Below are 17221 nucleotides of genomic sequence, written 5' to 3' on the forward strand. Positions count from 1 at the left end.
TACACTCAAAATAGAACCTGGTCCAGTATTGTGAATAAAACACCATATGAGGTGATGTATAATAGGAAACCCAAATTAGCACACATGCACATATTTGGAGTCACTGCAGACGTACACATACCTAAGCAGTTGAGAAGAAAGGGAGAAAACGTATCCAGAAGATTAAGATTTATGGGATATGAAACTGGCACCAAAGGGTACAGATTCATTGATAATAATAACAAATTTATAGTCTCCAGAACAGCTGTGTTCCATGAACAGGCCAATTGGTCTAAATTACATCTTAATGAAATATTTCCAAATAAATGCAAAGATACAAAATCTTGTGAGGAAGGGACAATAGAAAATCAAAATATCAACAAAAATAAAAACAAAACCAAAACTTGGACAAATAGTCAGCACAAAATAAAGACAGACACATTAACAAAAAAGGAAGCAAGATATTTGCATGATAACCATAGCAAACCCGAAAGAGCTATTAGAAACAATAGAAATCAAGTACCAAATAAATACAGAGATTACATAATGCATATGGATGGTGAACAAATGACACCTAATACATATGAGGAAGTATTAAAACTCCCTCGTGAAGAAAAGGAAAAATGGGAACTAGCTATGAAAAAGGAGATGGAAAGTTTGCAAGGATTAAATGTGTTTACACCTGCGATTGCACCTAAAGATAAAACGATTATAGGTACCAGGTGGATTTATAAAATTAAGAATCTAGAAGGAGGCAATACTCTATACAAAGCTAGATTGGTTGCACAAGGTTATGCACAAAAATATCCGGAGGACTACACTGACACATACTCCCCCACAGTGAGAACAGAGAGTGTTAAAACAGCTCTAGTAGTGGCATCTGCACTCAATCTTGATGTATTTCAATATGACATACAGACTGCGTATTTACACGCAAAACTAGATAAGGAAATATATGTAAGAGCACCACACAGTCAATACACTAATAAGAATGAAATTTGGCTATTGAACAAGAGTCTATACGGATTAAAGCAATCTGGCAAAAGATGGTACGATTGCTTGGTAAAAGTACTTAAGACCATGGATTTCAACGCTACCACTGCTGATAACTGTTTCTTTGTAAAAAAGAGTGATGATCATATTGAATTTGTATTAATTTATGTAGATGATATTTTATATATAGGAAAACACAAGGAGAGAAGAGAAACCTTTGTAAATAAGCTAAACGAACATTTCTCGTTGAAATCTCTAGGTAAGGTAAACAAATACCTTGGTGTACAAATTAACAAAACTAGAAGGGGATTCAAACTTACTCAGAAAGATAAAATCATTGAACTTCTGAACAAATGCAATTTAAACAATGCCAAACCCTGTGACACTCCTATGCAAACTGATTTCCTTAGAAACACTGATGAATCTTCCCCTGAATTCAAGGATAATACATTTTATAGATCAGTCATAGGTTCACTTCTTTATATATCTAATTGGACCAGGCCAGATATTGCATTACCACTCAACTTATTGTCAAGATATGTTAGCAAACCAACAATGTATCATTGGGAAGCAGTCAAAAGAATTCTAAGATATCTGAAAAGTACATTAGACTTTTGCTTAGTATTAGAACCTAGTAATGGTAAAGAACCAAAACTTACATGTTACGCAGATGCGGATTGGGCTGGAGATATATCATGCAGAAAGAGCACTTCTGGTTATATTTTTCTATTAAATGACTGTCCAGTTTACTGGTACACTGGTAAACAAGAACTGGTAGCCACTTCGACCACAGAAGCGGAATATGTTTGTTTGTCCAAAGCTGCAAATAACCTTGTATGGTTTAATGATTTGATTTCAGATGTTTGGAAAAAACCTGCTTTGCCTTTTGTTATGCATGAAGATAATAAAGCAGCCATTGAAATATCCAGATCCGATGCCATTGGACAAAGGTCCAGGCATATAGATATAAAATTTAAGCATGTGAGACAATTGTCTCAAGATGGATTTATCAAAGCAGTGCATTGTGATACCTCTGAACAATTAGCTGACATATTGACGAAGCCTTTACCTTCTAAACAGCACAAATATTTAACATCAAAATTATATGTCTTATATTGTCCTGAATCTGAATGTAATTGGTGTTGTATAGCGAACCGGCATTTAGAGGGGGATTTGTGAGATGTAAATGCCTTATTCCCTAATGTGTAAATAATGTATATATGGGACATCGGGGGTTAACTTATTCTTTGGTTCCTAATGTATTCATAATTCACCACTCCCATTCTTGGCTCCACCCCTTGTATATATAAGGAGCCACCTTCACCATTTTCCTTGCTTCTATCTGTGAATATTCAGTGAATATAGAATGCCTGTTATAATTAAAGAGAAATATATTTAAACCTCTAACTCTTATTATCATTATTGAGTCTGATCCTGAAAATATTGCAACAGAAGCAAATGAATATCATCATTTTAGCCATTGCTTATCCACTTCAGGATGAAGGCCTCTTCTGCATCTTTCCAACCAATACGGTCCTGAGCTTTCTTTTGCTAATTGGGCCTGCAATACTTGCTGTTGTTGTCAATCCATCTTGTTTTAGGTCTGTTTCATGGATGCTTTTTATCGAGCAGGATCCTTTCTATGACTGCTTTGGTCCACCTGCCCTCAGTTCTTCTTGCTATGTGGCCAGCCCATTTTCAGTTCAATTCTTTTACTCTCTTGATGATATTGTATACTTTCGTTTGTTGCCTAATCCATGTTCTGTCTTGTCTTGTAATGCTGAACATGTATGTTTCCATGGCTCTTTGCACCATTTGTAGCTTTTGTATCAATTGTGAGGTTAATGTCCATATTTCACCAGCATATGTTAGAACAGGTAGCACATACTGATCGAAAACTTCTATCTTCAGGCATGCATAGGGGGAGGTTGTTCTTGAAATTTATGCTTAGCTGGCTGAATGCCTGCCAACCACATTTAGCACGGCATTCAATTTCCTTTATTGTATTGCCTTCCATTGAGATCCATTGGCCAAGGTACATGTAGGGTTGAATATATAATGGATATATATATCTTCGAGACCGGATATATATATCTTCGAGACCACCTTCTGCAGCATAGCTCCCAGTGACCGGTAAGATCCCACAGAGTTGGTCTCCTCCGGGTCCGATCAGCTAAACAATGCTGGCTGGCGGGCCTGCGGGGGAGAGCCTTCTCTGTGGCTGCCCCAGCTTTCTGGAACCAGTTACCTCCTGAGGTCCGGACCATCCCCACCCTATTGGCCTTCCGAAAAGCGGTGAAGACCTGGCTTTTCCGGGAGGCCTGGGGCCATTGATCTCGCTCTTGTGATCTGGCGAGATCCGGCCATGAATGGCATGAATGAGTTTTTAATGTTTTTAATTTTTCAATGTTTTTTATGATTATTTTTTAGAATGTATTGTGAGCCGCCCTGAATCTTCGGAGAGGGGCGGCATATAAATTTAAATAATTAAATTAAATTAAATTAAATATAAATGCTTAAATTCCTTCTCTGAAAATATTGTTTTAAATCTTCCTTTCCATTTTAGATCACTATGCTACTTTAATGTTGTTGTTGTTTTTGGAAATCAATGACTTGTAATAATCAAAGTTTCTTAATCAAAGACAGGATCTCTAGTGGCTTACAGCTAGGATGACTAGCTAATTTATCCTCCAAACCACGTCCAATGAATAGTGCAGAACTGGGGTCAATAGTTTAGCCCCAAAAATTCAAGGCACATAAACTGACTGCTGCATGAAAAAAAGGCACTGTACCTCCCTAGTTGCAGGGAGGTACAGTGGCGGGAAAGTACCTGGACTTGCTTTCCATGCACATATGCAGGTTAAAAGAAGAATATAAAATGCAGGACTAGTAGCACTGGCCTAGCTTTGCCCATAACTACTATAAATAATAATGCTTCATTAAAAAATGAAAATCTGGGACAATGCTAAATCAGCTGGGATGCCAGGGCAACAGATATAAACTAGGACATTTGATCAGACTATTTATAGCACTGTCAGCTGTAGTTTTTACCCAAATGGTGATGATGAGTTTAGGCTTTATATTGTTTTCATTGAAACTAGATGTTGCCAGATGATGATTTGCTTTAACTATGGCTAAAATAATGTTTTAATTCACTAGTTGAGATTTTGCCCATGGAATGCATGAATGGATGCAACATAAGTGCAGCAGACTTTCTATTGGGGATGATTGATCTTAATATTGTACAGGTAGTATCAGTGGTGGGATTCAAGTAATTTAACAACCGATTCTCTGCCCTAATGGTTTCTTCCAACAGCCAGTTTGCCAAACTGCTCAGAAAGTTAACAACCGGTTCTCCCAAGTGGTGCGAACTGGCTGAATCCCACCACTGGGTAGTATGTACTTATCTTAATATGTACAGGTATAAAATAGGTGGAAACCTGGCTCAATAGCAGTAACTGTGAGAGAGATATTGGAGTCGTAGTGGACAATCACTTAAATATGAGCCAGCAGTGTGTTGCAGCTGCCAAAAAAGTCAACACAGTCCTAAACTGCATTAACAGAGGAATAGAATCAAGATTATGTGAACTGTTAGTAGCACTTTATAATGCCTTAGTAAGATCACACTTTGAATATTGCATCCAGTTTTGATTGCCACAATATACAAAAGATGCTGAGACTCTGGGAAGAGTACATAGAAGAGCAGCAAAGATGATTAGGGGGCCACAAAGCAGAGGAGGTCAATCTATTTACCAAAGCACCAGAAGGCAAGACAAGAAGCAATGCAGGGGTAGGTTCTAAATATTTTTACTACCGGTTCTGTGGGTGTGGCTTATTTTGTGGGTGTGGCTTGGAGGTCATGTGACTAGGTGGGCGTGGCTAGCTGGTCAGAGTCATTTCTGGAAGGTCCTCGCACTTACGACCAGTCCTCGCACTTACAACCCGACTCATTTGTTTGCTTTTAACACTGATCAGCTGTAGAACGGCCCTTTGAAGCCCCGCAGCAAGAGTTTAAACATTTTTTTTCCCTCTAGTCATCAGCTGGGACTCAGGAGGCAGCAATAGATTGGGGGTGGGACCAAATAAAAGGTAAGAATAACGTGGGGGGGATGGGGGGGTGAGAGAACCGGTTCGGTGATATCATATCGTCACCGCTACCGGCTTGGCCGAACCGGACCGAACCGGGAGGAACCCACCACTGAAGCAATGGATGGAAACTAATCAAGGAAAAGCAATCTAGAACTAAAAAGAAATTTTCTGACAATGAGAACAATTAACCAGTGAAATGGGTTGCCTTCAGAAGTTGTGGATGCTTCATTCCTGGAGATATTTAATAAGAGATTGGACAGCCATTTGTTCAGAATGATATAGGATCTTCTGCTTGTGCAGGGAGTTGGAATAGAAGACCTCCAAGGTCCCTTCCAACTCTGTTATTTTGTTGTTGGTACCCAAGCTCCTGATGCCCTTCTTCCATACCACATATATTTCTTTCAAACCAGAGCTCTAGAGTTGTAGTTTCACCATCCTCCTTTCTATCCTTCCCCATCATTTAGCAACAAAAAACTCATTTTTTGACTGTGTGAATCCCCTTCCTTTTATTGCTCTAAAAATATGCCCAAAAGAGCATTAAATCTCCCCAAGATTTAATTCCCCAATTTTGTAATTTAAAAACCCAATACTCCCAGGAAAGAGAGAAGCTGAAAGCAGTTAGTAGAAATCCCATGATGGATTATGATAATAAATAACAAAAACTCAAAAAAGGATAAAGTTAATATGGTTGTTTTCAGTTTCCATAGGTTATAAGAAATACATTTATCACCATAAACATGTAGTTAATTGTTACCTGCATAATTGTTACAAACCATTCATTGATTATCATGGCATGGATTCAAGAAAATGTGGACTAGTTGTAAGAAGGTTCCTGCCAGTAATTTAGATTTTCCTAATTGTTTATCCACTTTTTAAAAATATCACAATACCACACCGACAGATTGTGTAATAATCTGAAAAATGTTTGAGTGTGCAGAAATGGATTAATTTACTATAGAATTAAATAACAAGGAAGACTCAAAATATTATTCAACCTGGGAAAACTGGTATCAATTGATAGAAAATAAAAATAGGAAATATATAAATCAAAATAAGACATAAATTATGTTTACATATATTTGATCAAGAAGGAATATATGAGAATATATGAATAGAGTTAAGATTTGTGTACTGTTGGAACGACGTTGAATAGTACAACTATCATGGATGTATTTTTGTTACAGATGTATTTGTATTAGTATTTTAATATTTTAAATTTTAATAAAGGTTTAATAAAGTGTCACTATAAAAAAGTTAGCTATTAGCTTCAATATACTCCTTTGTTCAATTATATAAATTTGATATAAAAAGTTTTTGTGATCTGAATAAACATTCTAGCAATACAAACATGGATTGTATTCATATTACAAACTGTAAAAAAAATCTTTGTCGCTTGAAATATATTTCAAGTTTATTTAAAGTTCCATTTGCATAGTTTAAAGCATATGTGATTGACATGTAAAGTAATTGAGCTTTATGTATGAAAATATCTTTAGATTCCAAAATTTAAATGATAAAGGACTTATAAACATAAATATAAAGCAATCAGAATTGCTTACATTATACTATGAAAAGAGAATTCACAATCCAAGTTTAGAGATATTTAATTAGTTTTGCAATCTATTATCTAAGGAAGAATCTTGACATACAATGCCAAAATAAAATATTGTTACTCCTTGACATTTTGGCTAAAGAATGGTGGGTGCTGTATTACCATATGAGTATTCTGCCCCACTCATTCACACACACATGTAACTGTAGTTTAGTGAGTTTATTAATATTCCCCAGCAATTTCCTTTGCCAAAAAACCCAAAACTGTCCCGATTAAGTGCAGCCATGAGCAGACCAAGGTTAGTCCACAGAGCAATGGCAAAAGAGTCCAAAAAGCAATTTAAAGTTTCTCAAACAAAATAAATGCACCAGGCAAACTTAGATCTACAACACAAGTAAACTCATGAGTCAAGAAAAGTCCAGAGTTTCCAAGGCACGATTCAAGTCAAGGCACAGTGTTAATCCAAAGTGAGGCAGAAATCACACAGCTAGGAAACAAACACCTTGTTCCCAGCAATCCCTCCATTGTCTGCTGTGCTAAATAGCCAGCCTCCGGTGCAGCCCATCAAGAAGGGCGAGGCTACCTCCTCCTGAATAGTCTGGGAGACACTCTCTGCTCCTGCCTTTTCTCTGCCCTATGTGTTCTTGGATTAGCTACAGAAGGCAGTTTCTCTCCCTCATCACTGACCATCTGCAACTGCATACTTTCCCTAGCTGGAACTTCAGCCAAATCCCTTCCAGATGGCTGCTCGGAGCCATTAATTAACTCAGCTCCTGACGTGCCAAGAACTGGTTCATCCTCCCCTGAGCTGACATCTAGAGTGGTATCTGTGGGATTGTTTGAGGGAGTCATCACAATGGGGTAGTTTTTAAAGCAAAATATAGATTATTTTATATAATTATTTTATTCATTATCGATTATGAGGGACTTGGTGGTTCAGTGGCTAAGACGCTGAGCTTGTTGATTGAAAGGTTGGCAGTTCAGCAGTTCAAATCCCTAGTGCCATGTAATGGGGTAAGCTCCCATTACTCGTCCCAGCTTCTGCCAACCTAGCAGTTCAAAAGCATGTAAAAAATGCAAGTAGAAAAATAGGGACCACCTTTGGTGGGAAGGTTCCATGTGCCCTTGGTGTTTAATCATGCTGGCCACATGACCACGGAGCCGTCTTCGGACACGCTGGTTCTTTGGCTTTGAAACAGAGATGAGCACTGCCCCCTAGAGTCGGGAATGACTAGTACATATGTACGAGGGGAACCTTTACCTTTTTATAGATTATTTCACTCAAACTGTTACCTAATTTCCTGAATAAACTATAGTACAGTTTGATTATCTTAATATATACAGCAATGGTTTTGCAGAGTATGTATATTTTTACAGTATCAGTAAGTTCCCTTGAGACTGGATCATGTATCCCTTGAGACTGTTTACACAATAAATTATTTTATTTAATTCGGTCTTCTGGTTAAGATACTAGAGTAGAAACGGACAAGAGTATAAACCAGGAGATTGTGAGTTCTAGTTCTGCTTTAGGCATGAAAGCCAGCTGGGTGACTTTGGCCCAGGCACTTTCTCTCAGCCCAAGTCACCTCACAGAGTTGTTGTTGAGGGGCAAATAGGAGAAGGAAGAAATATTAGATATATATTTGCTGCCTTAAGTTATTTATAAGAACAGAAAAGACAGAGAATTGTATTTTTCAGTTTAAAAATAAGTCACTGCTTAAAGTGCATTGTGGAGAATCTTAGTATTTTTTTAATGATGATTCAACATCCAGTATTCATTTTGACAAAGAATCCAAGAAAAAAATAGTTTTTTTAAAGCTCTTTTCCTAAATATTCACAATGGCTGTTCAATGGATGTTTTATCTAACAAAAATCTATACTTTGCATGAGGGAAAATAAGCTGGGAATTTCGGCCCATTTAGAACAAGATAAAAGAATATTTTCATTCATTCTAATCTTCAGGTGAGGATCTCTTGAGAAAAATGTGCATTTACTACATTCGTTTCCTGGAAGCAAAGAACTACTTGGTTGTACAGAAAGAAATGAAAAAACTTGTTCATAACTTTAATGTTATATACGAAGCTGTAGGTATTATCCTGCAGAATAACATTTTGCCATTTTCAAAACTAAAGGAAATACACTCCAGAAAAATAAAAGAACCTATCAAGAAAATATGGTTTTATATGAAATCTATTACTTTTTAACTATCAAAATGAGGTGATCATCCAGTAGTTCAAAAATTGGGACATATAGAGCATTGAAGGAATTGTTGAGAAGGTCTGCCAGCTAAAAGTAGGATATATTGTTAAAGTTACCTGGTCCAGAGTAATGGGTCTAGGTGAAAAGTGAAGTCACTTTTGAATAACAGTTTAAGTCTTTTCTGTTTCCTTTATTCAAAAATTTAGACTAATGTAGACACTGGCTATTTTGAGGGATCCTTGGCAGTGGTGGGTTTCAATTTTTTTTACTACCGGTTCTGTGGGTGTGGCTTGGTGGGCATGGCAGGGGAAGGATACTGTAAAATCTCCATTCCCTCCTCAAGCCAGGGAAGGTTACTACAAAATCCCCATTCCCTCCCGATCAGCTGGGACTTGGGAGGCAGCGAATAGATGGGGGCAGGGCCAGTCAGAATTTTTACTACCAGTTTTCCAAACTACTCAAAATTTCCGCTACCGGTTCTCCAGAACTGGTCAGAACCTGCTGAAACCCAACTCTGGTCCTTAGTTGTTTTCTTGCAGATGTTTCATTACCCAAACTAGGTAACATTGTCAGTGCTAATCTGATTAGCATTGATAATTGCTGAGCACATTGTAAGCCGCCCTGAGTCTTCGGAGAAGGGCGGCATATAAATCAAATTAAAAAAAAAAATGTTACGTACTTTGGGTAATGAAATATCTGCAAAACAACCAAGCTCAAAGAGCACCAAGGACCCCTCATTTCAACGATGAGCTACGAATATTCTCCTTTATTGTTACTGGCTATTTTCTAACCTCCCACCTTTTACTTAAATATACAAAAAGGAACAAATACCTAGACACTGTTTGCAATATACTCTTCAGGAACTATAAACGGGTTTTAGTCAAAGGCAGTATGGAAGGAACAGGAATTTATGGTGATTCAGTTGTGGAGTTTAGTTAGGCCATCCATTTTGCATTCATAGGATATCACAACTCCCTAGCACCTACATTCAAGAACAATTACACAGCCTAAAGAACTATGGATAAAGAAGACTAGAGTAACAATATTGCTCTTTTGGAAAACATACCTCATAGTCCAGGGCTCCCCAACCCCGAGGTTGCGCACGTGGCAGGTAAGTGTGCGCAGCTCCATTTGTGTGAGCAGCGGGTGTACATGTGAGTGCAGGAAGCTCTATTTGCATGAGTGGCGGGCACTCATGTGAGTGCAGGAAACTCCATTTGTGCAAGTGGTGAGTGCGTGCACAAACCGCTTGCGTGGAACTCTCCCCTTCCCCCCCCTCCAAGGTTGGAGACCCCTGTCATAGTGAATTCTAACTATTTCACTGAAATAAAGCGGATTGAATGAATAAAGCCATGCTGGCAAGAAAGTATCAGTGTGCACAACACAAGGTATTTCAAGTGTTACCCAGGTGAAAGCACCTCAGATCTGGGATGTTTTCCTTGACAAGACATTGGGCTGTCCTATTTATAAAATCCTTAATAAGGTTTTGTAGATTGCTTCTTGCACTGTGATTTCGCAGTTATATTCCTAGAAAGGAAATCTTTAATGTATCAAGTAGTATTAGTTCTAAATTCTGTTATGGTCATCAAAGTCATTATTCTCACTCTAGCATTATTTTAATTCTTACAGTTTTTCAAGCCTCTGATTTGATTTCTTTTGTTGGGAAAAGTTATTCATATTCAGAATATGATTATGGATATGTATATATAGTATGTATATATAGTATATATATACAGTATTATTTATTTATTTATTTATTTATTTATTTATTTATTTATTTATTTATTTATTTATTTATTTATTTATCTATCTATCTATCTATCTATCTATCTATCTATTTATTTATTTATTTATTTATTTATTTATTTATTTATTTATTTATTTATTTATTTATTTATTTATTGGTTTGATTTATATGCCGCTTTTCTCAGGGCGGCTTACAATGCGTTAAGCAATAGCCTTCATACTTTCGTATATACCTGCTTAGTAGGGCTTTCGGCCCCCCAAGCGGTGTTCTTTTTTTATACAAAATCAGCTTATTGCCCCCATAATCTGGGTCCTCATTTTACCTAGCTCGAAAAGATGGAAGGCTAAGTCAACCTTGAGCCTGGTGAGATTTGAACTTGCAGTAATTGCAGGCAGCTGGTGTTACTTAACAGCACTTTAGTCTGCTGCGCCACCAAGGCCACCAATATTAACAGATTAACAGAGTTGGATGGGATCTTGTAGGTCATCTAGTCCAACCCCCACCCAAGCAGGAGACCCTACACCATTTTTGACAGATGGCAGTCAAGTCTCTTCTTGAAAGTTTCCAGTGATGAAGCTCCCACAACTTCTGAAGGCAAGCTGTTCCATTGATTGATTGCTCTCACTGTCAGAAAATTTCTCCTTATTTCCAGATTGAATCTCTCCTTGTTCAGTTTCCATCCATTATTCCTTGTCTGGCCTTCAGGTGCTTTGGAAAATAGCTTGACCCCTTCCTCTCTGTGGCAGCCCCTCAAATACTGGAACACTGCTATCATGTCTCCTCTGGTCCTTCACTAGACTAGACATACTTAGTTCCAGCAACCGTTCTTTATATGTTTTAGCCTTCAGTCCCCCATTCATCTTGGTTACTCTTCTCTGCACTCTTTCTAGAGTCTCAACATCTTTTTTTTAGTGGTGATCAAAACTGACCAGTGTGTGTGTGTGTGTGTGTGTGTGTGTGTGTGTGTGTGTATGTATCAGTGGTGGGTTCCTTCCGGTTCGGTCCAGTTCGGCCGAGCCGGTAGCATTGACGATATGATGTCACCGAACCAGTTCTCCCCCCCGCCCTCCCACCTCCCCACCCACCCACATTATTCTTACCTTTTATTTGGTCCCACCCCCAATCTATTGCTGCCTCCTGAGTCCCAGCTGATGACTAGAGGGAAAAAAACTGTTTAAACTCTTGCTGCGGGGCTTCAAAGGGCCATCCTACAGCTGATCAGTGTTAAAAGCAAACAAATGAGTGGGGTCGTAAGTGCGAGGACTGGTTGTAAGTGCGAGGACCTTCCAGAAATGACTCTGACCAGCTAGCCACGCCCACCTAGTCACATGATCTCCAAGCCACACCCACAAAATAAGCCACGCCCACAGAACTGGTAGTAAAAAAATTTAGAACCCACCCCTGGTATGTATGTATATGTATATATACATATATATCTATATCACAGCTGCACATACAGTATACATACATACAGTATACATACAGTATTCCGAAAGCCACAATATCTAAGCTATTCAGTAATGACTGCCCAGAGAAAAGGAAATTCTATCAATCATGTTAGAATTCTGACAGATTATATAATTATACCTGCTCTAAAAAGAAACTTTATAGCTATACTTCCTAAGTTCATTTTTAAAAACATCTTTTGTTTTGATCCCCACATTCACCTGAGGCAATTAAAATTAAAAAGTTAACACAAATCTCAAACATCCATAATTCTGCATCACCCAGAGCCACTCTATGAATGGCGGGATTCTAAATTTGATGAATATATAAATAAAATCCATAATCCTACACTGAGATAAGATAAAATGTCCCTTCAGGCCGACTTGGAAACCTTTAACAATCTGAGCGTCTTCCAGTCTCAAGATGAACTTATGATTGACAGGACTTACAATTAACTACACTAGAGATAGGATTATATCCTCTGTATTATAATAGTGAAAAAACTATTAACACCAACAAATATGAGTTATGATGACAACATCAATCTGAATGTGCCTTTCATAGTACCTTTCAGCAACCGAGGTGGCGCAGTGGTTAGGGTGCAGTACTGCAGCTACTTCAGCTGACTGTTAGTTCAACAGATCAGTGGATCAAATCTCACCAACTCAAGGTTGACTCAGCCTTCCATCCTTCCGAGGTGGGAAGGAGATTGTTGGGGACAATATGCTATTTAGTATACTGTCTTTGATGTAAGCCACCTAGAGTCCTCGGAGAGTGGGCGGCATAGAAATATGAATAATAATAATAATAATAATAATAATAATAATAATAATATTGCAGCAAAATTTCACAAACTGACTACCTACAACGCCATGACCGCGTTGCTAAGATCATTCACTGGAAATTGTGCCAGAAGTTTGGATTTGAGTACAGCAAAAACCACTGGGAACATCAGGTTGAGAAAGTTTGAGAGAATGAGAAATTCAAGATCTTGTGGGACTTCAGGATTCAGACTGACAGGCACTTGGTCCACAACACACCTGACATAACAATAGTTGAAAAGAAAAAAGCATGGTTCATTGATATTGCAATACCTGGTGATGCACGGATTGAAGATAAGCAGCAAGAAAAAAATCACAAAGTACCAGGACTTGCAAATTGAAATTGAGCGACTGTGGAAAAAGAAATCGTGTGTTGTCCCGATTGTAATTGGAGCCCTTGGAGCAATACCCAAAGGGCTACCCCGCTATTTGGAAATTCTAAATTTGCCAGACTTGAACATTTTGACTCTACAAAAAACCACCTTACTCGGAACAGTTTACATCCTCTGACGATACCTTAACAGTTCCTAGGTCCTTGGTTAGGACTTGAGCTGCTGAGCTATTAACCAGCCTCAAAGGCTGTGAATCTCACTAAAGATTAACCAATAATAATAATAGTAACAACAACAACAACAACAACAACAACAACAAAAACAACATATGGATAGGACAAGATGATTACCACAGAACATGTGAATTTACAAATAATGAAACCATTTGGGGCCATATCAAAGTATTACTATTTACAGTTTCTAATTGGCTACAGATTTAGCTATCACTATTTTTAATACAGAAAGAAAATCTTTCTGAATCACAACAATATGCAGAAGACAATCTATAGTTTGTGTGTGAAACGAGAGAGCTCACCACATTCCTGTTGAATTAAACGAATAGCCTCTGGTGTCATGCTTTCCACACTGGGACTAGCAGAGAGTCTTTTGACACCATACATCTTTAGAAGTAATTGGTTTCCAAGGGCTCTTGGTCAAATATGTTTGCTTTTAAAACTCTTAGTAGTGAAATATATTTAACTGGAAGATGAGACCAGAATAAATTTGTGAAATCCAGTTACTGTTTTTTTGAGTGAATGGTAATGATGCCCCATTTGCAAAATACCACAAACCATCTTAACCAAATGTTCTTAACTAAGTTTCTGAATAGTACTAATAGTACAAAGGGAGAGTGAAGGTAGCTTATTAAGTCTCAAGAAGACCATTTTTATAATACAATATTTTATATTGTACAGCTGTGTTTGGTTTCATATTTTCAGAAATTATAAAGTTAGGGCACAGCCATGCTCAAGAAATAATATCCCCAACTCTGAACTTCCTATTTCTTTGACCCTGCTAGTTTTTGGGAAGGCCATTAAAATCTAGCTTTTCCTACATCTCTGTGCCAGGATCCTGTTGCTATATTAATGATTGGGAAAGTACCAGAGGTGGGTTTCAACAGGTTCTGACCAGTTCTGGAAAACCGGTAGTGGAAATTTTGAGTAGTTCGGAGAACTGGTAGTAAAAATTCTGACTGGCCCCATCCCCATCTATTATCTGCCTCCCAAGTTCCAGCTGTTTGGGAGGAAATGGAGATTTTTGCAGTAACCTTACCCTGGATTGGGGAGGGAATGGAGATTTTACAGTATCCTTCCCCTGAAATGCCCACCAAGCCACGCCCACCAAGCCATGCCACGCCCACCAAGCCACACCCACAGAACCGGTAGTAAAAAAATTTGAAACCCACCACTGGAAAATACAATAATTTTGGTTTGATACTGTAATGCTTATGGCATCAAACTAGCAACCTGGGTATCTTGAGTTCTAGCTCCATTTTAGGCCCAAAGCCAACTGGCTGACCTTAGGCCAGTCCCTCTCCCTTAGCCCTAGGAAGGAGGCAATGGCAAACCACTTCTGAAATTTTGCCAAAAGAACTGCAGGGATTTGTCCAGGCAGTAACCAAAAGCCGATACTGACTTGGAGTTATCACCACCACCAATTATAATAATTTGATTTGGTTTCTCTTCTTTAGTCTAGTTATTTTTTAATATTCAATGTTTGGGTTTTAAAAATTGCTTATAAGTTAAGTCTCCCAGAGTTTTTAATGAGTAGGCAGTTTTAGAAATTTTATGGTTTGTGACTATGCTAATTCTAAGTCCCAATTCTATGTAGTGTTTTCATGCATGCAACACATGTAAAAAAGATAAGGCTTTATCAAATAGGTTTTTTTCTGAACCTTCCTCTGTGTAGACATCTGAAACTAGGATGTATATGTATGTTCTGACCAGGGGTGAAATCCAGCAGATTCTGACAGGTTCTGGAGAACCGGTAGCGGAAATTTTGAGTAGTTTGGAGAACCAACAAATACCACCTCTGCCTGGCCCCAGAGTGGGGTGGGAATGGAGATTTTGCAGTATCCTTCCCCTACCACGCCCACCAAGCCATGCCCACAGAACTGGTAGTAAAAAAAATTGAATTTCACCACTGGTTCTGACCTGGCCTTTGGAGAAGCAAGAAACAGACTCCCTGCAAAGAAAACCCCCTCTTTATTTACACATTGGGAATTAACTGCATTCACCAACCAAAAGTCCAAGCAAGAGTCCTGCAAGAAGTTAACTGAAACAATAGTCCTTATCAGCTCATTATGATAAATGCAAGGTTGTGAGCTCCCAGCCGGGAGGCTGCAAATTAAGTCAGTTGAAACAGAGAGCTAGACAAGCCTCAGTTCTGGCAAGGCAGTCTTTGTCGCACGAAACACACAAGGATCAAACTTTCCAGAAATGCAAACAGTTGACTGCAACAACCAAACCATTCCCCTTTCCTCCTATTTATTCCCCAGGCAGGGAGGGGCCAGTCAGCGTCCATGTTTGTTTTGCTTCCCGAGCCAGCTCATTGTCCTCCATTGTTCATCTCTTCTATCTGGTCTGTGCATATGCGCATCTGGAACAGGCCCCAGCTGTTCCTCCTCTGTTGCATTCGTTTCCCGGAGGCTGAAGATGTGTGTGATGTATGAAAGGAAAACATCCACGGATAGCAGAGTTGAGAGTAGAATCAACAGCCCTTTATTGAGCATCAGACATAGTTTATATAGTTTCTAAGTTTCTCAGTTCTCACCTACTATGCGTGTTACTTTATTATTGGTTAACAAATCTCCAAGGCACAATAATTGGTTAGTAATTACATCATTGGTTTTCATGAGAAAATGCATGTATTCACACACAATGATAGTTACACAAGATACACTGAAAGCGGCAAATGTTACAGGTTATACATTGTTTCACCCTGTGTCCTTGTACATGCTAGAAACACTGCTCAAAGATGAGAATTGCTGATGTTTGCAATTTCGTGTAACTGCAGTTCCAAAAACCATACAGATGAACATTGTAATAACCCTACATTATAACCCTACATTGTATAACCTACAATAACCCTCACTCATCTCTGACTCCAAAGGCAGCTGCCTCTCTGGCTGGAAAATGCCAGACGGCCCTGGCTCTATTTCTGTGTCCGATGCTGAGCATCCATCAGAGCCTTCCCCAGGCTCCAGAACTGGCCCAAGTTCTTCCCCAACATCCTCATCATCTGAGTCTTCCGCCAGCTCTGCTGGCAGCTGGCGGACCATGACAATATAGCCTATGAAAGCGTATGGTATGGCATACATACTAGGATGATCAAAATATGTTTTTGGTTCCTAGTGCAATCATGTAAACTATGCCAGTTTTCCTTATTCAGCAATGGGCCTAAGTAACTCTTTAAGATATCGTCACACCCCTGTTTGTCCAGGAGTTTATCATCTTTGGTTCTGAATGGGATTGTACTCCCCAGGCAGTGTGTAACTTGGGGGTCCTCTTGGACCCATGGCTCCTACTTAAAGAAAAGCTGGGGCCAGGAGGCCTTATGTCCAATTCCAGATTGTGCACCAGTTACATCCCTTCCTGGATAGGGAGGCCCTCTATTTAGAAACTCATGCCCTGATCATCTCCCAACTGGACTATTGCAACATGCAATACATGGTGCTACCCTTGAAGAGTATTCAGAAGCTGCAGCTGGTGCAGAATGTGGCCATGAGAGCTATACTGGCATACAGAACACCTGTGCTCTGTGAACTGCAGCAGATGCTAGTTTGCTTCTGGGTCCAATTCAAGGAATTGGTCATCACCTATCAAACCCATCATGGCATAGAACCAGGCTACCAGTGGAACCCGCTTTGCCACATCACAGCAGTCTGCCAAGCTCATTTAGGCAAGGAAAGTATACTGCAGACCCCATCAGTCAAATAATTTCCACTAGGGGTCTTAAGAGGAGGGCCATCTTTGCCACTGCCCTTGCATTGTAGAACATTCTGCCCTCAGAAGAGAGGAAAGGTGAGGAGGACAGTAGAGGTGTCCTCAGAGGTGAGGAGGAC

The sequence above is a fragment of the Pituophis catenifer genome, unplaced genomic scaffold, assembly GCF_029215685.1.
Source record: "Pituophis catenifer annectens isolate HBS135680 unplaced genomic scaffold, rPitCat1.0.hap2 SCAF_8, whole genome shotgun sequence".
NCBI lineage: Eukaryota > Metazoa > Chordata > Lepidosauria > Squamata > Colubridae > Pituophis > Pituophis catenifer.